The sequence below is a fragment of the Musa acuminata genome, chromosome BXJ3-8 (assembly GCF_036884655.1).
Source record: "Musa acuminata AAA Group cultivar baxijiao chromosome BXJ3-8, Cavendish_Baxijiao_AAA, whole genome shotgun sequence".
Lineage (NCBI taxonomy): Eukaryota > Viridiplantae > Streptophyta > Magnoliopsida > Zingiberales > Musaceae > Musa > Musa acuminata.
The window spans coordinates 49625109-49648875 of NC_088356.1; the positions used below are offsets into that span (position 1 = coordinate 49625109).

The 23767-nt window shown below is 36.2% G+C and overlaps 3 pseudogenes; all 3 read left to right on the plus strand.

Moving 5' to 3' along the window:
- The first annotated feature begins 62 nt into the window (after positions 1-62).
- Positions 63-7904, plus strand: LOC135645026 (zinc finger protein BRUTUS-like; annotated as a pseudogene).
- Positions 7905-8171: 267 nt separating this feature from the next.
- On the plus strand, positions 8172-16052 carry LOC135645022 (zinc finger protein BRUTUS-like; annotated as a pseudogene).
- A 255-nt stretch (positions 16053-16307) lies between these two features.
- On the plus strand, positions 16308-22358 carry LOC135645042 (zinc finger protein BRUTUS-like; annotated as a pseudogene).
- Positions 22359-23767: the final 1409 nt, after the last annotated feature.

Here is a 23767-nt window from a genome sequence, read left to right on the forward strand (position 1 = left end):
GAGTTCTTCCCTACGATGAATTACCAGCCATGCATTGTTATTTGTTTGAAACATGTAGGTCATATTTACTTGGATTGAAGACAAAAGCATGGCTGACATGGGAAAAAGTCATGTTGATGATTCTCTATCACAGAGTTCTACACCTTGCAGGTCCATTGATGACACTGAGAAGTATGCCTGTCTTTCTGATCTTTCCAGGACTGGGAAGAGAAAACATAACGAACCAGACAGCAAAGCTATTGATCTTGGGTTGTACCCGATAGATGAAATATTGCATTGGCATAATGCTATTAGAAAAGAATTAAATGAAATAGCAGAATGTGCAAGGAAAATACAGCTTTCTGGAGATTTATCTGATTTGTCTGTCTTCAACACAAGGCTTCAATTTATTGCTGATGTGTGCATCTTTCATAGGTAAGGGACTTTGTTATTTTTTATTGAATAGAAGCAGATAAAGTTTATACGAATTCTGGTTAAGAGCTCTCTTGGATTTTACATTCTTTGCATGACCTTTTTTTTGTTATTATATGAAGCTCATAACCAATTAACCATTCTGAGAGAAGTGGACCATGATGTATAGAAAATTTGAACTTACTATATGACTATACGTCTCATATAACAAGTTTGGCCAGTGCCCTTACACTAAGAAGCACAGGGACTGCATTTGAGATAATGAAGTACAACATGAAATAGCAGTGATTTAAGCAATCTTTACACATTCACCATTATTCTTGGACTTAGTGCTTGAACTCATCTATTGACAAATAGCATTTTCTGCACATGCAGTTATGCTGAAGACCAAGTAATATTTCCAGCAGTATCAGATGGAATGGAATTCCTTTTGCTGGACCATGCAAATGAAAAAATTCAGTTTAACAAGTTTAGGTGCTTAATTGAAGAAATCCAGAGTGCAGAGGCCAATTCTACTTCTGTAGAATTCTATTCTGAGTTTTGTTCGCATGCTGATCAAATAATGGATACTATTCAGAAGCATTTCCATAGTGAGGAAGCTGAGGTACGCTGATACGGACAACATTAACTTTATTGTTTTCTTTTGAGTATCTGAAAATACATTTGTACTTCTCTTTTTTTAGGTTCTTCCTCTTGCCAGGATGCATTTTTCTTCTGAGAAACAGTGTAAGCTTCTTTTCAGAAGTCTGTGTGTTATGCCCTTGAAACTGTTAGAGCGTGTTTTACCATGGTTTGTTGCAAACTTAAGTGATAAGGAGGCAAGTCAGTTTCTCCAGAATATGCATCTAGCTGGTCAGTTCTCTTGTGTATCTTTACTCTTCACTTTTGCCACATCATTTTACCAATTTTTTAAAAGTAGCTAAGATTGATGTTTCATGGCACAGCCTCATCATCTGAAGATGCACTGGTCACCCTTTTTTCCGGTTGGGCGTGCAAGGGTAGGAGCGAGGATATTACTAGTTCTGGCAAGTTCATATGCTTGACTTCAAAAGCAATCTGTTGCTTCCCTTTAGAAGACAGTACTGAGTCGGAAGAAGATTGCAGACATAATTTCTGTTCATGTTCTTGTCTACTTGGGTGTGAGAAAGGCTTGACAATTCTGAAATCTGAGAACAATGCTAGGCCTATTAAACGAGGCAACTTTTCAGGATTATATGGAAATTCTGGTGAAATCAACACTTCAGAAAGTAATGAAATCTATAGTGTGTCATGTAGCCAAAAGTCATGCTGTGTACCGGCGCTGGGAGTTGCTAGCGCCAACACTGGAATAAGTTCACCTGATGCTTCAAAGTCTCTGCTTTTTTCATCTTACAATTCTTCTGTCCCTTACTTTAAGTCCAGTCTCTTTGTTCCAGAGATGGAATTGAATTTATGTAGTATAGAGAACACTTTGAGGCCAATTGACAACATATTTAAATTTCATAAGGCGATTAGCAAAGATGTGAAGTATTTGGATGATGAATCCGGAAACCTTATACCTTATGTTGATACTGTTCTTCGGCAGTTCAGTGGAAGATTTCGCTTGTTATGGGGTCTATACAGAGCTCATAGTAATGCTGAGGATGATATTGTTTTCCCAGCTTTAGAATCAAGAGAAACACTTCATAATGTGAGTCATTCATACACCCTTGACCACAAGCAGGAAGAAAAGCTATTTAGAGATATTTCTGTAGTGCTTTTAGAGCTCTCACAACTGCATGATGGCTTGGGAATGAACATCAGTAAAGATGCTGCAAGGGGAAGCAATTCTGATTCTCATGTAGTTGATCAGACTAGAAAACATAATGAGCTTGTCACTAAGCTTCAAGGAATGTGCAAATCTCTACGAGTTACTCTTGATAATCATATCTTCAGAGAAGAGCTTGAATTATGGCCATTATTTGACAAGCATTTTTCAGTGGATGAGCAAGATAAGATTGTTGGACGAATAATAGGAACAACAGGTGCAGAGGTCCTCCAATCGATGCTACCATGGGTAACTTCTGCTCTTAGTCAAGAGGAACAGAATAAGATGATGGATACATGGAGACAGGCAACCAAAAACACCATGTTTAATGAGTGGCTAAATGAGTGGTGGAAGGATACTCCCTCATTGTCTACAGATGCAACAGAGAGTTCTGGTCTTCCAAAAGGTCTGTAATCTAATCAAGTCTTTTACTGTTTGTACTTTATAGTTAAAATAACTCTCAGTGTTGTGGAAATTATAATTCTTTGCTGACTTTTTTTTACTACAAATGACTTATCAAATTGTTGCATCCATAGAGGCTGATCACCAAGAAAGTCTCGAGCAAAGTGACCAGATGTTCAAGCCTGGTTGGAATAATATATTTAGGATGAATCAGAATGAGCTCGAATCAGAGATAAGGAAGGTTTCACGAGATCCAACAATTGATCCACGAAGAAAGGCATATCTTATACAAAACTTAATGACAAGGTTTGTGTTATTTAATCTTCTGTATGTGCTAATGTGACATTTAAGTAAGTAATTTAGATGGACATTGCAGTCGCTGGATAGCTGCTCAGCAGAAATTACCTCAGGCTAGAACTGAGGAAGCTACAGAAGGAGAAGACATACCTGGATGCTCTCCATCCTTTCGAGATCCGGAGAAACAAATATTTGGCTGTGAGCATTCAGGAGGAACTGCAAACTTGTTGCTGCATGTTGTAACAAATTGTTCACATGCAGATTTTGCCATGACAAAGTCAGTGATCATTCAATGGACAGGTATCATCCTTGATGCTGCTGATTTTTTTCCTCATGTAAAATGTCGCAGCACTGTGCTTGGCTGTAGTTCCATTATTAGTAACTTGTTTTATTTTCTTGTATAAATTTGTATAACTAAGTTGATGTACTAAAAGGTTTAAATGCAAGTGATTTTATGAAATATTTCATTTAATGGAAAAAATCAATATTTTAAGTGAGATTAAATTCTTGGGACTCCCTAAAGGAACCTAGCTTGTGCATGGCCTAAATATTACCAGGATCTAATGGATTAATTGCAAAAACTAAAGTAATGAAGGCAACCTGCTGTACATTGTCATTTGGGTAGAAGTTTAAGTTGCATTCATGTGAACACTAAGTAGTATGACCATATTGTGTTGGTGACCGTTGACTTACATAATTGAATCAATTCACCCAGTGATGCAACTGCATGCCTTGTCTAGGCTGTGTTTATATGTGAAATTTGCTAGTTGCCTGCCAGAGCCTTTTTTGTGTTGAACTTGCTGCATATCAGTGTATGTCATGCAATTTGGTGTGTATCCACCTGTATGGGATGGTATATATTATGGTGCAAACCGTGCAATCAATATTCTGCATAATAGTATGTTCTACTTTTAAAATGTACTCGGTTGGTAGTTGGTGCTATCTTATTGGTTTTCCACTTCATCTTTTCTTATGATGCTGGTTAGAATTGGATTGTATACGGATTGAAAGTATTGTTCTGTCCTGTGTTGAATATTCTCTTCTTTGGCTGTTGAGCTTGCTCCAATCACTTATGGGCAATAATATTTTTTCTTCATAAAAGGATGCCTTACATCATACGGAATAATGAACCTTGCTCATTAACCTAAACATCTTGGAGTCATGCCCAATGTGGGATCTTTAAGGTCCTCATTGTGACACAATAAGTCATATTACTACGGAGTATATTTTGTTATTGCATTGGTGGATAGAACCCTTTGCTTTAGGGTGCTCCAAACATATCGCAACTTGTAAAAGTTTTCTCAGGTTTAAGTTCTTGCGCATGCAGCTTGCATACAGGAATTTCAGATATGCTATATATATATATATATATATATATACACACATACAGCATGTATGTATGTATGTATGTATGTGTATTAGTTGGACTTGTTGGTGTAAGAATTTTATTTGGCATTCAAATGGTGAAACTAACCTCCTCTACTGGACAATGTTGGCAGTTTTGGGTCCCTTGGCTAGGACAATATTGTGGTGCCAACCATTCTTTCTTGTCCTTTGCAGAAAAGCAACAAGTGAAATGATGTGTATGCGTTGTTTGAAGGTTCAACCAGTTGGTCCAACTTGCAGGACACCTTCCTGTGCTGGATTCTGGATGGCGAAGTATTATTGCAATATCTGCAAGTTTTTTGATGATGAAAGGTTGATGACTCAATATTGCATTTCTAATAACATTTTGGCATTAGGAAAAATAAATGTTCCTTTTTTTTTGCTTTACTTTTCTTTTATGGAACTTCCCTATTTTACTTATACCTGGTGTTAAAGAACCATTTATTTATCTTTTTCATGTTTATCTTGAGCATCTAGACATTTATTTGTGCATAAATATAGATTGTTTTAAGGGAAATGTATTCTTTTAAACAGAATTCTTAAACCTCTGCATATAAACATTTTTCTATATAGTTTAAACTTCCTTATAGACAATAATAATTGTGTCCTATGCACAACAACAGTCATCGTTCAATTCTTGAGAATCAATTATATGAACTACTGAAACTAGTAAGTGAAGATCTCGATTTATTGTTGTAGGTGCCCAATTTTTTAGTCAAATGAAGTAAGTGTTAAGGTATGAAAGAAAACCCCACATTGTGGTTTTGACTTCTCTTTGGAATTGACTATCAGGAAAATCAACTGTTGTGTTTTGTACAACCTCTAGTTTCCTATAGGTGTCATTTCTGGGTCTCAAGCTGAAACAGTTTAGTTAGTTAATTATTTGTTTCCAGTTATTCAAGACTCAAAGGGAACTCCTCGGTGTTCTCGGCTCTTGTTTTGTCAAAATCCTTAGCTGTTTAGTCAAAATCCTTAGCAAATTATAGTTGTTCCTGATCATTGAGCTTGAGGTTTCATGCACAACTATTATTCCTAGATTGCCTGTGTAATGATAAAATATCATTTGTAGAGGTTATCAAGTGATATTTGCAAGAACAAACCCTTACAGATATGATCTTGCATTCAGTAATGTCTTCACAGTTCTCTATGTGAAAGTCTCAGCATCACATGTCACCTACTAACATAGATCATTAGTAATTAGCATAATGTGTTGTTTCAGCCAAAAATTAATAAAACTAAGATAAACTTTAATCAAATCGATAAATGATATGAAAAGACTTAGAGTCCTCTAACAAACAAATCTACATGTTTCAAGTAGCTAATCCTGTAATTTTTATTTTTTCAGAAATGTGTACCACTGCCCATTTTGCAACTTATGTCGTGTTGGAAAAGGACTTGGCATAGACTTCTTTCATTGCATGACATGCAATTGTTGCTTGGGTATGAAATTGAAGGAGCACAAGTGCCGAGAGAAAGGTCTAGAGACAAACTGTCCGATTTGTTGTGATTTTCTGTTTACATCAAGTGCAGCTGTAAGAGCTCTGCGCTGTGGACATTTCATGCATTCTGCATGCTTCCAAGTATGCCCTTATTCCTGTCAAGTATCTTTTGTTTTTCTTTGAGGCTTTATTTGTTAGCTGTTTAAGTTGTCCTGCATGTCTTTTATTCAGGAAGTTGGTTGATAATTAGCTAACTTTTTTGTTTCTGCCTAGGCGTACACTTGCAGTCATTACACCTGCCCAATTTGTAGCAAATCCTTGGGAGACATGGCCGTAAGTTATCAGTATTTCTTCCAAGATTAAGCATTTTTTTATATTTTTGTAAGCATAGGTAGCTTCGAAGGATTCATTGTATATGTTGATTATTTGCAAGAAAGAAAGGAATGATTTTGCATCCACTCAAACAGATGAAATGACAAATCCCATAGGCAAATAGGTGATAAGATTATGACCTATCCTTTCTTCATTCTTTCCTTGTGTTAAACCTTAAAAATCTCCATGTTATGTCTCTACATGGTCATTTAATCCCTTTAAACATACTAGTATTTCTAAAATAGTCGCATCTTAACTCATTCAGAATTCTTATTTGATTTGATCATCTGATTCAATTTAAGGATCTCCATAAAAGTTATCAATTTCTCTAGTATTCTATAACTGACTATTTTAGTCCCTTGTCTGAAACTGATTCTGCTTCAGATTAGACACAAATTTCTGAACCCTTACTCTTTGGGATCACCAAGTTCAATCACTGATCCTGAGTTGATTATAGCAGCCTGAGCAATGACCAGCCTTTCAAACTAATTTTGGTCAGTGTCGGTTGATCCCAGATTGATTTCCAGCCAATCCCGTTGATCCCAACTCATCTTGGTCTCATCATGCAGATTGTGACTGATTTTTGTCAGATCTTCTTGTTTCAAAGAAACCATTAAACTATTGGGTTTGTTAGTCTGGCTGCAGAACCTATCCTCACCCTGAGCTGCCAAACCTATCCATGTCCTAAATCTTATGATCAATCTTGAACCCGATCGGAATCTTATAGATACTGCTGGAATTTTTTAATGAAATCCATATCTACAATAAAGCCTATATCTGATGCACTCAGTTTCATAAATTTTCACCTACCTAATTTTTCGTTTAAAAATTATGTAGTTCCTCTTTCTAATTGTTGTACCAATTAACTTTAACATGTTTCCTAGAAGTGTTCTTATATCTAAGTGGTCTTCTAATCTGTTCTTTATTCCATGGAGCATGCAACGATAAAGATGCTATTCATTATTTCAAAGTGACAATTTAGCCCCAAAATATATTTGGTTCCGGTTCATGTTTCATGCATGATCATTCAAAATGTAGCGGGTAAGTTAAGGCATCCTCCTTTTCAGGATGAGGGCCATATGTGAAAAGGATGTGATAGTAAGCATGCCTAGGGCGCAATTCTTTCTAGTATCATGCATAATAGCTATATTAGAACACAATTGAACAAAAATTTACAAGGGTACAAAATGGAAATTGAAAGAGTGCAAATATTTGCTAGAGCATGCTTGCTATACAGCATATAATTCCTTCAGCTTTCATTTCTTCTAATTGGAAATGGTTGTGCATTTGTTCAGGTGTACTTTGGCATGATTGATGCCTTGTTGGCTGCTGAAGAGTATCGGGATCGATGTCAGGTATCAAACAACTATCTTGAGATCCTACATGATACTGAACCAATTGTTATTTCGTAATACCCAGGACATACTATGTAACGACTGTGGCAAAAAGGGAACATCTCGCTTTCACTGGCTTTACCACAAATGTGCTTTTTGTGGTTCTTACAATACCAGGGTGATCAAGACCGACACAACCAGTTGCTTCACATAAGATTAGTGCAGGAATCCCCTTGTTTTTGTTAAATATTTTTTTTTTCTTCATTTGTGTAAATATACACGTAGGAGCAACTTCTACATCAGTGCTGTAGCACTCATAGTCCATAGCCTATCCCATTTTTTCACAAATGCAGCAAGGGACAATTATTTGTATTTGAAAATACTTGTTTTGCCTACTCTGGTCTTTAGTCTTTGTACTAGTGAGGCCTCTCATTTCTTTTTGATCCTCTTAAAATGGAAGATGATGGATGTACCTCATTCCACAGTGGAAATTTTGATCAACAGGAGAGTTCAAATATCAATGGGTTTACTTAGACATAGTCGAAACGGATGTTGGTGTTTATCTCGTGACATTATGTTGTCATCGAAGCATATGTTCTCCATTCACTCTGTGCATACCAAAAGGGCACTCACTATTTAATGATACAACAAATTAGAGAGGAGAATACTAAAAATATATTAAGAGTTCTTCCCTACGATGAATTACCAGCCATGCATTGTTATTTGTTTGAAACATGTAGGTCATATTTACTTGGATTGAAGACAAAAGCATGGCTGACATGGGAAAAAGTCATGTTGATGATTCTCTATCACAGAGTTCTACACCTTGCAGGTCCATTGATGACACTGAGAAGTATGCCTGTCTTTCTGATCTTTCCAGGACTGGGAAGAGAAAACATAACGAACCAGACAGCAAAGCTATTGATCTTGGGTTGTACCCGATAGATGAAATATTGCATTGGCATAATGCTATTAGAAAAGAATTAAATGAAATAGCAGAATGTGCAAGGAAAATACAGCTTTCTGGAGATTTATCTGATTTGTCTGTCTTCAACACAAGGCTTCAATTTATTGCTGATGTGTGCATCTTTCATAGGTAAGGGACTTTGTTATTTTTTATTGAATAGAAGCAGATAAAGTTTATACGAATTCTGGTTAAGAGCTCTCTTGGATTTTACATTCTTTGCATGACCTTTTTTTTGTTATTATATGAAGCTCATAACCAATTAACCATTCTGAGAGAAGTGGACCATGATGTATAGAAAATTTGAACTTACTATATGACTATACGTCTCATATAACAAGTTTGGCCAGTGCCCTTACACTAAGAAGCACAGGGACTGCATTTGAGATAATGAAGTACAACATGAAATAGCAGTGATTTAAGCAATCTTTACACATTCACCATTATTCTTGGACTTAGTGCTTGAACTCATCTATTGACAAATAGCATTTTCTGCACATGCAGTTATGCTGAAGACCAAGTAATATTTCCAGCAGTATCAGATGGAATGGAATTCCTTTTGCTGGACCATGCAAATGAAAAAATTCAGTTTAACAAGTTTAGGTGCTTAATTGAAGAAATCCAGAGTGCAGAGGCCAATTCTACTTCTGTAGAATTCTATTCTGAGTTTTGTTCGCATGCTGATCAAATAATGGATACTATTCAGAAGCATTTCCATAGTGAGGAAGCTGAGGTACGCTGATACGGACAACATTAACTTTATTGTTTTCTTTTGAGTATCTGAAAATACATTTGTACTTCTCTTTTTTTAGGTTCTTCCTCTTGCCAGGATGCATTTTTCTTCTGAGAAACAGTGTAAGCTTCTTTTCAGAAGTCTGTGTGTTATGCCCTTGAAACTGTTAGAGCGTGTTTTACCATGGTTTGTTGCAAACTTAAGTGATAAGGAGGCAAGTCAGTTTCTCCAGAATATGCATCTAGCTGGTCAGTTCTCTTGTGTATCTTTACTCTTCACTTTTGCCACATCATTTTACCAATTTTTTAAAAGTAGCTAAGATTGATGTTTCATGGCACAGCCTCATCATCTGAAGATGCACTGGTCACCCTTTTTTCCGGTTGGGCGTGCAAGGGTAGGAGCGAGGATATTACTAGTTCTGGCAAGTTCATATGCTTGACTTCAAAAGCAATCTGTTGCTTCCCTTTAGAAGACAGTACTGAGTCGGAAGAAGATTGCAGACATAATTTCTGTTCATGTTCTTGTCTACTTGGGTGTGAGAAAGGCTTGACAATTCTGAAATCTGAGAACAATGCTAGGCCTATTAAACGAGGCAACTTTTCAGGATTATATGGAAATTCTGGTGAAATCAACACTTCAGAAAGTAATGAAATCTATAGTGTGTCATGTAGCCAAAAGTCATGCTGTGTACCGGCGCTGGGAGTTGCTAGCGCCAACACTGGAATAAGTTCACCTGATGCTTCAAAGTCTCTGCTTTTTTCATCTTACAATTCTTCTGTCCCTTACTTTAAGTCCAGTCTCTTTGTTCCAGAGATGGAATTGAATTTATGTAGTATAGAGAACACTTTGAGGCCAATTGACAACATATTTAAATTTCATAAGGCGATTAGCAAAGATGTGAAGTATTTGGATGATGAATCCGGAAACCTTATACCTTATGTTGATACTGTTCTTCGGCAGTTCAGTGGAAGATTTCGCTTGTTATGGGGTCTATACAGAGCTCATAGTAATGCTGAGGATGATATTGTTTTCCCAGCTTTAGAATCAAGAGAAACACTTCATAATGTGAGTCATTCATACACCCTTGACCACAAGCAGGAAGAAAAGCTATTTAGAGATATTTCTGTAGTGCTTTTAGAGCTCTCACAACTGCATGATGGCTTGGGAATGAACATCAGTAAAGATGCTGCAAGGGGAAGCAATTCTGATTCTCATGTAGTTGATCAGACTAGAAAACATAATGAGCTTGTCACTAAGCTTCAAGGAATGTGCAAATCTCTACGAGTTACTCTTGATAATCATATCTTCAGAGAAGAGCTTGAATTATGGCCATTATTTGACAAGCATTTTTCAGTGGATGAGCAAGATAAGATTGTTGGACGAATAATAGGAACAACAGGTGCAGAGGTCCTCCAATCGATGCTACCATGGGTAACTTCTGCTCTTAGTCAAGAGGAACAGAATAAGATGATGGATACATGGAGACAGGCAACCAAAAACACCATGTTTAATGAGTGGCTAAATGAGTGGTGGAAGGATACTCCCTCATTGTCTACAGATGCAACAGAGAGTTCTGGTCTTCCAAAAGGTCTGTAATCTAATCAAGTCTTTTACTGTTTGTACTTTATAGTTAAAATAACTCTCAGTGTTGTGGAAATTATAATTCTTTGCTGACTTTTTTTTACTACAAATGACTTATCAAATTGTTGCATCCATAGAGGCTGATCACCAAGAAAGTCTCGAGCAAAGTGACCAGATGTTCAAGCCTGGTTGGAATAATATATTTAGGATGAATCAGAATGAGCTCGAATCAGAGATAAGGAAGGTTTCACGAGATCCAACAATTGATCCACGAAGAAAGGCATATCTTATACAAAACTTAATGACAAGGTTTGTGTTATTTAATCTTCTGTATGTGCTAATGTGACATTTAAGTAAGTAATTTAGATGGACATTGCAGTCGCTGGATAGCTGCTCAGCAGAAATTACCTCAGGCTAGAACTGAGGAAGCTACAGAAGGAGAAGACATACCTGGATGCTCTCCATCCTTTCGAGATCCGGAGAAACAAATATTTGGCTGTGAGCATTCAGGAGGAACTGCAAACTTGTTGCTGCATGTTGTAACAAATTGTTCACATGCAGATTTTGCCATGACAAAGTCAGTGATCATTCAATGGACAGGTATCATCCTTGATGCTGCTGATTTTTTTCCTCATGTAAAATGTCGCAGCACTGTGCTTGGCTGTAGTTCCATTATTAGTAACTTGTTTTATTTTCTTGTATAAATTTGTATAACTAAGTTGATGTACTAAAAGGTTTAAATGCAAGTGATTTTATGAAATATTTCATTTAATGGAAAAAATCAATATTTTAAGTGAGATTAAATTCTTGGGACTCCCTAAAGGAACCTAGCTTGTGCATGGCCTAAATATTACCAGGATCTAATGGATTAATTGCAAAAACTAAAGTAATGAAGGCAACCTGCTGTACATTGTCATTTGGGTAGAAGTTTAAGTTGCATTCATGTGAACACTAAGTAGTATGACCATATTGTGTTGGTGACCGTTGACTTACATAATTGAATCAATTCACCCAGTGATGCAACTGCATGCCTTGTCTAGGCTGTGTTTATATGTGAAATTTGCTAGTTGCCTGCCAGAGCCTTTTTTGTGTTGAACTTGCTGCATATCAGTGTATGTCATGCAATTTGGTGTGTATCCACCTGTATGGGATGGTATATATTATGGTGCAAACCGTGCAATCAATATTCTGCATAATAGTATGTTCTACTTTTAAAATGTACTCGGTTGGTAGTTGGTGCTATCTTATTGGTTTTCCACTTCATCTTTTCTTATGATGCTGGTTAGAATTGGATTGTATACGGATTGAAAGTATTGTTCTGTCCTGTGTTGAATATTCTCTTCTTTGGCTGTTGAGCTTGCTCCAATCACTTATGGGCAATAATATTTTTTCTTCATAAAAGGATGCCTTACATCATACGGAATAATGAACCTTGCTCATTAACCTAAACATCTTGGAGTCATGCCCAATGTGGGATCTTTAAGGTCCTCATTGTGACACAATAAGTCATATTACTACGGAGTATATTTTGTTATTGCATTGGTGGATAGAACCCTTTGCTTTAGGGTGCTCCAAACATATCGCAACTTGTAAAAGTTTTCTCAGGTTTAAGTTCTTGCGCATGCAGCTTGCATACAGGAATTTCAGATATGCTATATATATATATATATATATATATATATATATATATATATATATATATATATATATATATACGCATGTATGTATGTATGTATGTATGTGTATTAGTTGGACTTGTTGGTGTAAGAATTTTATTTGGCATTCAAATGGTGAAACTAACCTCCTCTACTGGACAATGTTGGCAGTTTTGGGTCCCTTGGCTAGGACAATATTGTGGTGCCAACCATTCTTTCTTGTCCTTTGCAGAAAAGCAACAAGTGAAATGATGTGTATGCGTTGTTTGAAGGTTCAACCAGTTGGTCCAACTTGCAGGACACCTTCCTGTGCTGGATTCTGGATGGCGAAGTATTATTGCAATATCTGCAAGTTTTTTGATGATGAAAGGTTGATGACTCAATATTGCATTTCTAATAACATTTTGGCATTAGGAAAAATAAATGTTCCTTTTTTTTTGCTTTACTTTTCTTTTATGGAACTTCCCTATTTTACTTATACCTGGTGTTAAAGAACCATTTATTTATCTTTTTCATGTTTATCTTGAGCATCTAGACATTTATTTGTGCATAAATATAGATTGTTTTAAGGGAAATGTATTCTTTTAAACAGAATTCTTAAACCTCTGCATATAAACATTTTTCTATATAGTTTAAACTTCCTTATAGACAATAATAATTGTGTCCTATGCACAACAACAGTCATCGTTCAATTCTTGAGAATCAATTATATGAACTACTGAAACTAGTAAGTGAAGATCTCGATTTATTGTTGTAGGTGCCCAATTTTTTAGTCAAATGAAGTAAGTGTTAAGGTATGAAAGAAAACCCCACATTGTGGTTTTGACTTCTCTTTGGAATTGACTATCAGGAAAATCAACTGTTGTGTTTTGTACAACCTCTAGTTTCCTATAGGTGTCATTTCTGGGTCTCAAGCTGAAACAGTTTAGTTAGTTAATTATTTGTTTCCAGTTATTCAAGACTCAAAGGGAACTCCTCGGTGTTCTCGGCTCTTGTTTTGTCAAAATCCTTAGCTGTTTAGTCAAAATCCTTAGCAAATTATAGTTGTTCCTGATCATTGAGCTTGAGGTTTCATGCACAACTATGATTCTTAGATTGCCTGTGTAATGATAAAATATCCTTTGTAGAGGTTATCAAGTGATATTTGCAAGAACAAACCCTTACAGATATGATCTTGCATTCAGTAATGTCTTCACAGTTCTCTATGTGAAAGTCTCAGCATCACATGTCACCTACTAACATAGATCATTAGTAATTAGCATAATGTGTTGTTTCAGCCAAAAATTAATAAAACTAAGATAAACTTTAATCAAATCGATAAATGATATGAAAAGACTTAGAGTCCTCTAACAAACAAATCTACATGTTTCAAGTAGCTAATCCTGTAATTTTTATTTTTTCAGAAATGTGTACCACTGCCCATTTTGCAACTTATGTCGTGTTGGAAAAGGACTTGGCATAGACTTCTTTCATTGCATGACATGCAATTGTTGCTTGGGTATGAAATTGAAGGAGCACAAGTGCCGAGAGAAAGGTCTAGAGACAAACTGTCCGATTTGTTGTGATTTTCTGTTTACATCAAGTGCAGCTGTAAGAGCTCTGCGCAGTGGACATTTCATGCATTCTGCATGCTTCCAAGTATGCCCTTATTCCTGTCAAGTATCTTTTGTTTTTCTTTGAGGCTTTATTTGTTAGCTGTTTAAGTTGTCCTGCATGTCTTTTATTCAGGAAGTTGGTTGATAATTAGCTAACTTTTTTGTTTCTGCCTAGGCGTACACTTGCAGTCATTACACCTGCCCAATTTGTAGCAAATCCTTGGGAGACATGGCCGTAAGTTATCAGTATTTCTTCCAAGATTAAGCATTTTTTTATATTTTTGTAAGCATAGGTAGCTTCGAAGGATTCATTGTATATGTTGACTATTTGCAAGAAAGAAAGGAATGATTTTGCATCCACTCAAACAGATGAAATGACAAATCCCATAGGCAAATAGGTGATAAGATTATGACCTATCCTTTCTTCATTCTTTCCTTGTGTTAAACCTTAAAAATCTCCATGTTATGTCTCTACATGGTCATTTAATCCCTTTAAACATACTAGTATTTCTAAAATGGTCGCATCTTAACTCATTCAGAATTCTTATTTGATTTGATCATCTGATTCAATTTAAGGATCTCCATAAAAGTTATCAATTTCTCTAGTATTCTATAACTGACTATTTTAGTCCCTTGTCTGAAACTGATTCTGCTTCAGATTAGACACAAATTTCTGAACCCTTACTTTTTGGGATCACCAAGTTCAATCACTGATCCTGAGTTGATTATAGCAGCCTGAGCAATGACCAGCCTTTCAAACTAATTTTGGTCAGTGTCGGTTGATCCCAGATTGATTTCCAGCCAATCCCGTTGATCCCAACTCATCTTGGTCTCATCATGCAGATTGTGACTGATTTTTGTCGGATCTTCTTGTTTCAAAGAAACCATTAAACTATTGGGTTTGTTAGTCTGGCTGCAGAACCTAACCTCACCCTGAGCTGCCAAACCTATCCATGTCCTAAATCTTATGATCAATCTTGAACCCGATCGGAATCTTATAGATACTGCTGGAATTTTTTAATGAAATCCATATCTACAATAAAGCCTATATCTGATGCACTCAGTTTCATAAATTTTCACCTACCTAATTTTTCGTTTAAAAATTATGTAGTTTCTCTTTCTAATTGTTGTACCAATTAACTTTAACATGTTTCCTAGAAGTGTTCTTAAATCTAAGTGGTCTTCTAATCTGTTCTTTATTCCATGGAGCATGCAACGATAAAGATGCTATTCATTATTTCAAAGTGACAATTTAGCCCCAAAATATATTTGGTTCCGGTTCATGTTTCATGCATGATCATTCAAAATGTAGCTGGTAAGTTAAGGCATCCTCCTTTTCAGGATGAGGGCCATATGTGAAAAGGATGTGATAGTAAGCATGCCTAGGGCGTAATTCTTTCTAGTATCGTGCATAATAGCTATATTAGAACACAATTGAATAAAAATTTACAAGGGTACAAAATGGAAATTGAAAGAGTGCAAATATTTGCCAGAGCATGCTTGCTATACAGCATATAATTCCTTCAGCTTTCATTTCTTCTAATTGGAAATGGTTGTGCATTTGTTCAGGTGTACTTTGGCATGATTGATGCCTTGTTGGCTGCTGAAGAGCTTCCTGAAGAGTATCGGGATCGATGTCAGGTATCAAACAACTATCTTGAGATCCTACATGATACTGAACTAATTGCTATTTCGTAATACCCAGGACATACTATGTAACGACTGTGGCAAAAAGGGAACATCTCGCTTTCACTGGCTTTACCACAAATGTGCTTTTTGTGGTTCTTACAATACCAGGGTGATCAAGACCGACACAACCAGTTGCTTCACATAAGATTAGTGCAGGAATCCCCTTGTTTTTGTTAAATATTTTTTTTTTCTTCATTTGTGTAAATATACACGTAGGAGCAACTTCTACATCAGTGCTGTAGCACTCATAGTCCATAGCCTATCCCATTTTTTCACAAATGCAGCAAGGGACAATTATTTGTATTTGAAAATACTTGTTTTGCCTACTCTGGTCTTTAGTCTTTGTACTAGTGAGGCCTCTCATTTCTTTTTGATCCTCTTAAAATGGAAGATGATGGATGTACCTCATTCCACAGTGGAAATTTTGATCAACAGGAGAGTTCAAATATCAATGGGTTTACTTAGACATAGTCGAAACGGATGTTGGTGTTTATCTCGTGACATTATGTTGTCATCGAAGCATATGTTCTCCATTCACTCTGTGCATACCAAAAGGGCACTATACAACAAATTAGAGAGGAGAATACTAAAAATATATTAAGAGTTCTTCCCTACGATGAATTACCAGCCATGCATTGTTATTTGTTTGAAACATGTAGGTCATATTTACTTGGATTGAAGACAAAAGCATGGCTGACATGGGAAAAAGTCATGTTGATGATTCTCTATCACAGAGTTCTACACCTTGCAGGTCCATTGATGACACTGAGAAGTATGCCTGTCTTTCTGATCTTTCCAGGACTGGGAAGAGAAAACATAACGAACCAGACAGCAAAGCTATTGATCTTGGGTTGTACCCGATAGATGAAATATTGCATTGGCATAATGCTATTAGAAAAGAATTAAATGAAATAGCAGAATGTGCAAGGAAAATACAGCTTTCTGGAGATTTATCTGATTTGTCTGTCTTCAACACAAGGCTTCAATTTATTGCTGATGTGTGCATCTTTCATAGGTAAGGGACTTTGTTATTTTTTATTGAATAGAAGCAGATAAAGTTTATACGAATTCTGGTTAAGAGCTCTCTTGGATTTTACATTCTTTGCATGACCTTTTTTTTGTTATTATATGAAGCTCATAACCAATTAACCATTCTGAGAGAAGTGGACCATGATGTATAGAAAATTTGAACTTACTATATGACTATACGTCTCATATAACAAGTTTGGCCAGTGCCCTTACACTAAGAAGCACAGGGACTGCATTTGAGATAATGAAGTACAACATGAAATAGCAGTGATTTAAGCAATCTTTACACATTCACCATTATTCTTGGACTTAGTGCTTGAACTCATCTATTGACAAATAGCATTTTCTGCACATGCAGTTATGCTGAAGACCAAGTAATATTTCCAGCAGTATCAGATGGAATGGAATTCCTTTTGCTGGACCATGCAAATGAAAAAATTCAGTTTAACAAGTTTAGGTGCTTAATTGAAGAAATCCAGAGTGCAGAGGCCAATTCTACTTCTGTAGAATTCTATTCTGAGTTTTGTTCGCATGCTGATCAAATAATGGATACTATTCAGAAGCATTTCCATAGTGAGGAAGCTGAGGTACGCTGATACGGACAACATTAACTTTATTGTTTTCTTTTGAGTATCTGAAAATACATTTGTACTTCTCTTTTTTTAGGTTCTTCCTCTTGCCAGGATGCATTTTTCTTCTGAGAAACAGTGTAAGCTTCTTTTCAGAAGTCTGTGTGTTATGCCCTTGAAACTGTTAGAGCGTGTTTTACCATGGTTTGTTGCAAACTTAAGTGATAAGGAGGCAAGTCAGTTTCTCCAGAATATGCATCTAGCTGGTCAGTTCTCTTGTGTATCTTTACTCTTCACTTTTGCCACATCATTTTACCAATTTTTTAAAAGTAGCTAAGATTGATGTTTCATGGCACAGCCTCATCATCTGAAGATGCACTGGTCACCCTTTTTTCCGGTTGGGCGTGCAAGGGTAGGAGCGAGGATATTACTAGTTCTGGCAAGTTCATATGCTTGACTTCAAAAGCAATCTGTTGCTTCCCTTTAGAAGACAGTACTGAGTCGGAAGAAGATTGCAGACATAATTTCTGTTCATGTTCTTGTCTACTTGGGTGTGAGAAAGGCTTGACAATTCTGAAATCTGAGAACAATGCTAGGCCTATTAAACGAGGCAACTTTTCAGGATTATATGGAAATTCTGGTGAAATCAACACTTCAGAAAGTAATGAAATCTATAGTGTGTCATGTAGCCAAAAGTCATGCTGTGTACCGGCGCTGGGAGTTGCTAGCGCCAACACTGGAATAAGTTCACCTGATGCTTCAAAGTCTCTGCTTTTTTCATCTTACAATTCTTCTGTCCCTTACTTTAAGTCCAGTCTCTTTGTTCCAGAGATGGAATTGAATTTATGTAGTATAGAGAACACTTTGAGGCCAATTGACAACATATTTAAATTTCATAAGGCGATTAGCAAAGATGTGAAGTATTTGGATGATGAATCCGGAAACCTTATACCTTATGTTGATACTGTTCTTCGGCAGTTCAGTGGAAGATTTCGCTTGTTATGGGGTCTATACAGAGCTCATAGTAATGCTGAGGATGATATTGTTTTCCCAGCTTTAGAATCAAGAGAAACACTTCATAATGTGAGTCATTCATACACCCTTGACCACAAGCAGGAAGAAAAGCTATTTAGAGATATTTCTGTAGTGCTTTTAGAGCTCTCACAACTGCATGATGGCTTGGGAATGAACATCAGTAAAGATGCTGCAAGGGGAAGCAATTCTGATTCTCATGTAGTTGATCAGACTAGAAAACATAATGAGCTTGTCACTAAGCTTCAAGGAATGTGCAAATCTCTACGAGTTACTCTTGATAATCATATCTTCAGAGAAGAGCTTGAATTATGGCCATTATTTGACAAGCATTTTTCAGTGGATGAGCAAGATAAGATTGTTGGACGAATAATAGGAACAACAGGTGCAGAGGTCCTCCAATCGATGCTACCATGGGTAACTTCTGCTCTTAGTCAAGAGGAACAGAATAAGATGATGGATACATGGAGACAGGCAACCAAAAACACCATGTTTAATGAGTGGCTAAATGAGTGGTGGAAGGATACTCCCTCATTGTCTACAGATGCAACAGAGAGTTCTGGTCTTCCAAAAGGTCTGTAATCTAATCAAGTCTTTTACTGTTTGTACTTTATAGTTAAAATAACTCTCAGTGTTGTGGAAATTATAATTCTTTGCTGACTTTTTTTTACTACAAATGACTTATCAAATTGTTGCATCCATAGAGGCTGATCACCAAGAAAGTCTCGAGCAAAGTGACCAGATGTTCAAGCCTGGTTGGAATAATATATTTAGGATGAATCAGAATGAGCTCGAATCAGAGATAAGGAAGGTTTCACGAGATCCAACAATTGATCCACGAAGAAAGGCATATCTTATACAAAACTTAATGACAAGGTTTGTGTTATTTAATCTTCTGTATGTGCTAATGTGACATTTAAGTAAGTAATTTAGATGGACATTGCAGTCGCTGGATAGCTGCTCAGCAGAAATTACCTCAGGCTAGAACTGAGGAAGCTACAGAAGGAGAAGACATACCTGGATGCTCTCCATCCTTTCGAGATCCGGAGAAACAAATATTTGGCTGTGAGCATTCAGGAGGAACTGCAAACTTGTTGCTGCATGTTGTAACAAATTGTTCACATGCAGATTTTGCCATGACAAAGTCAGTGATCATTCAATGGACAGGTATCATCCTTGATGCTGCTGATTTTTTTCCTCATGTAAAATGTCGCAGCACTGTGCTTGGCTGTAGTTCCATTATTAGTAACTTGTTTTATTTTCTTGTATAAATTTGTATAACTAAGTTGATGTACTAAAAGGTTTAAATGCAAGTGATTTTATGAAATATTTCATTTAATGGAAAAAATCAATATTTTAAGTGAGATTAAATTCTTGGGACTCCCTAAAGGAACCTAGCTTGTGCATGGCCTAAATATTACCAGGATCTAATGGATTAATTGCAAAAACTAAAGTAATGAAGGCAACCTGCTGTACATTGTCATTTGGGTAGAAGTTTAAGTTGCATTCATGTGAACACTAAGTAGTATGACCATATTGTGTTGGTGACCGTTGACTTACATAATTGAATCAATTCACCCAGTGATGCAACTGCATGCCTTGTCTAGGCTGTGTTTATATGTGAAATTTGCTAGTTGCCTGCCAGAGCCTTTTTTGTGTTGAACTTGCTGCATATCAGTGTATGTCATGCAATTTGGTGTGTATCCACCTGTATGGGATGGTATATATTATGGTGCAAACCGTGCAATCAATATTCTGCATAATAGTATGTTCTACTTTTAAAATGTACTCGGTTGGTAGTTGGTGCTATCTTATTGGTTTTCCACTTCATCTTTTCTTATGATGCTGGTTAGAATTGGATTGTATACGGATTGAAAGTATTGTTCTGTCCTGTGTTGAATATTCTCTTCTTTGGCTGTTGAGCTTGCTCCAATCACTTATGGGCAATAATATTTTTTCTTCATAAAAGGATGCCTTACATCATACGAAATAATGAACCTTGCTCATTAACCTAAACATCTTGGAGTCATGCCCAATGTGGGATCTTTAAGGTCCTCATTGTGACACAATAAGTCATATTACTACGGAGTATATTTTGTTATTGCATTGGTGGATAGAACCCTTTGCTTTAGGGTGCTCCAAACATATCGCAACTTGTAAAAGTTTTCTCAGGTTTAAGTTCTTGCGCATGCAGCTTGCATACAGGAATTTCAGATATGCTATATATATATATATATATATACACACATACAGCATGTATGTATGTATGTATGTGTATTAGTTGGACTTGTTGGTGTAAGAATTTTATTTGGCATTCAAATGGTGAAACTAACCTCCTCTACTGGACAATGTTGGCAGTTTTGGGTCCCTTGGCTAGGACAATATTGTGGTGCCAACCATTCTTTCTTGTCCTTTGCAGAAAAGCAACAAGTGAAATGATGTGTATGCGTTGTTTGAAGGTTCAACCAGTTGGTCCAACTTGCAGGACACCTTCCTGTGCTGGATTCTGGATGGCGAAGTATTATTGCAATATCTGCAAGTTTTTTGATGATGAAAGGTTGATGACTCAATATTGCATTTCTAATAACATTTTGGCATTAGGAAAAATAAATGTTCCTTTTTTTTTGCTTTACTTTTCTTTTATGGAACTTCCCTATTTTACTTATACCTGGTGTTAAAGAACCATTTATTTATCTTTTTCATGTTTATCTTGAGCATCTAGACATTTATTTGTGCATAAATATAGATTGTTTTAAGGGAAATGTATTCTTTTAAACAGAATTCTTAAACCTCTGCATATAAACATTTTTCTATATAGTTTAAACTTCCTTATAGACAATAATAATTGTGTCCTATGCACAACAACAGTCATCGTTCAATTCTTGAGAATCAATTATATGAACTACTGAAACTAGTAAGTGAAGATCTCGATTTATTGTTGTAGGTGCCCAATTTTTTAGTCAAATGAAGTAAGTGTTAAGGTATGAAAGAAAACCCCACATTGTGGTTTTGACTTCTCTTTGGAATTGACTATCAGGAAAATCAACTGTTGTGTTTTGTACAACCTCTAGTTTCCTATAGGTGTCATTTCTGGGTCTCAAGCTGAAACAGTTTAGTTAGTTAATTATTTGTTTCCAGTTATTCAAGACTCAAAGGGAACTCCTCGGTGTTCTCGGCTCTTGTTTTGTCAAAATCCTTAGCTGTTTAGTCAAAATCCTTAGCAAATTATAGTTGTTCCTGATCATTGAGCTTGAGGTTTCATGCACAACTATGATTCTTAGATTGCCTGTGTAATGATAAAATATCATTTGTAGAGGTTATCAAGTGATATTTGCAAGAACAAACCCTTACAGATATGATCTTGCATTCAGTAATGTCTTCACAGTTCTCTATGTGAAAGTCTCAGCATCACATGTCACCTACTAACATAGATCATTAGTAATTAGCATAATGTGTTGTTTCAGCCAAAAATTAATAAAACTAAGATAAACTTTAATCAAATCGATAAATGATATGAAAAGACTTAGAGTCCTCTAACAAACAAATCTACATGTTTCAAGTAGCTAATCCTGTAATTTTTATTTTTTCAGAAATGTGTACCACTGCCCATTTTGCAACTTATGTCGTGTTGGAAAAGGACTTGGCATAGACTTCTTTCATTGCATGACATGCAATTGTTGCTTGGGTATGAAATTGAAGGAGCACAAGTGCCGAGAGAAAGGTCTAGAGACAAACTGTCCGATTTGTTGTGATTTTCTGTTTACATCAAGTGCAGCTGTAAGAGCTCTGCGCAGTGGACATTTCATGCATTCTGCATGCTTCCAAGTATGCCCTTATTCCTGTCAAGTATCTTTTGTTTTTCTTTGAGGCTTTATTTGTTAGCTGTTTAAGTTGTCCTGCATGTCTTTTATTCAGGAAGTTGGTTGATAATTAGCTAACTTTTTTGTTTCTGCCTAGGCGTACACTTGCAGTCATTACACCTGCCCAATTTGTAGCAAATCCTTGGGAGACATGGCCGTAAGTTATCAGTATTTCTTCCAAGATTAAGCATTTTTTTATATTTTTGTAAGCATAGGTAGCTTCGAAGGATTCATTGTATATGTTGACTATTTGCAAGAAAGAAAGGAATGATTTTGCATCCACTCAAACAGATGAAATGACAAATCCCATAGGCAAATAGGTGATAAGATTATGACCTATCCTTTCTTCATTCTTTCCTTGTGTTAAACCTTAAAAATCTCCATGTTATGTCTCTACATGGTCATTTAATCCCTTTAAACATACTAGTATTTCTAAAATGGTCGCATCTTAACTCATTCAGAATTCTTATTTGATTTGATCATCTGATTCAATTTAAGGATCTCTATAAAAGTTATCAATTTCTCTAGTATTCTATAACTGACTATTTTAGTCCCTTGTCTGAAACTGATTCTGCTTCAGATTAGACACAAATTTCTGAACCCTTACTTTTTGGGATCACCAAGTTCAATCACTGATCCTGAGTTGATTATAGCAGCCTGAGCAATGACCAGCCTTTCAAACTAATTTTGGTCAGTGTCGGTTGATCCCAGATTGATTTCCAGCCAATCCCGTTGATCCCAACTCATCTTGGTCTCATCATGCAGATTGTGACTGATTTTTGTCAGATCTTCTTGTTTCAAAGAAACCATTAAACTATTGGGTTTGTTAGTCTGGCTGCAGAACCTAACCTCACCCTGAGCTGCCAAACCTATCCATGTCCTAAATCTTATGATCAATCTTGAACCCGATCGGAATCTTATAGATACTGCTGGAATTTTTTAATGAAATCCATATCTACAATAAAGCCTATATCTGATGCACTCAGTTTCATAAATTTTCACCTACCTAATTTTTCGTTTAAAAATTATGTAGTTTCTCTTTCTAATTGTTGTACCAATTAACTTTAACATGTTTCCTAGAAGTGTTCTTAAATCTAAGTGGTCTTCTAATCTGTTCTTTATTCCATTGAGCATGCAACGATAAAGATGCTATTCATTATTTCAAAGTGACAATTTAGCCCCAAAATATATTTGGTTCCGGTTCATGTTTCATGCATGATCATTCAAAATGTAGCTGGTAAGTTAAGGCATCCTCCTTTTCAGGATGAGGGCCATATGTGAAAAGGATGTGATAGTAAGCATGCCTAGGGCGTAATTCTTTCTAGTATCGTGCATAATAGCTATATTAGAACACAATTGAATAAAAATTTACAAGGGTACAAAATGGAAATTGGAAGAGTGCAAATATTTGCTAGAGCATGCTTGCTATACAGCATATAATTCCTTCAGCTTTCATTTCTTCTAATTGGAAATGGTTGTGCATTTGTTCAGGTGTACTTTGGCATGATTGATGCCTTGTTGGCTGCTGAAGAGCTTCCTGAAGAGTATCGGGATCGATGTCAGGTATCAAACAACTATCTTGAGATCCTACATGATACTGAACTAATTGCTATTTCGTAATACCCAGGACATA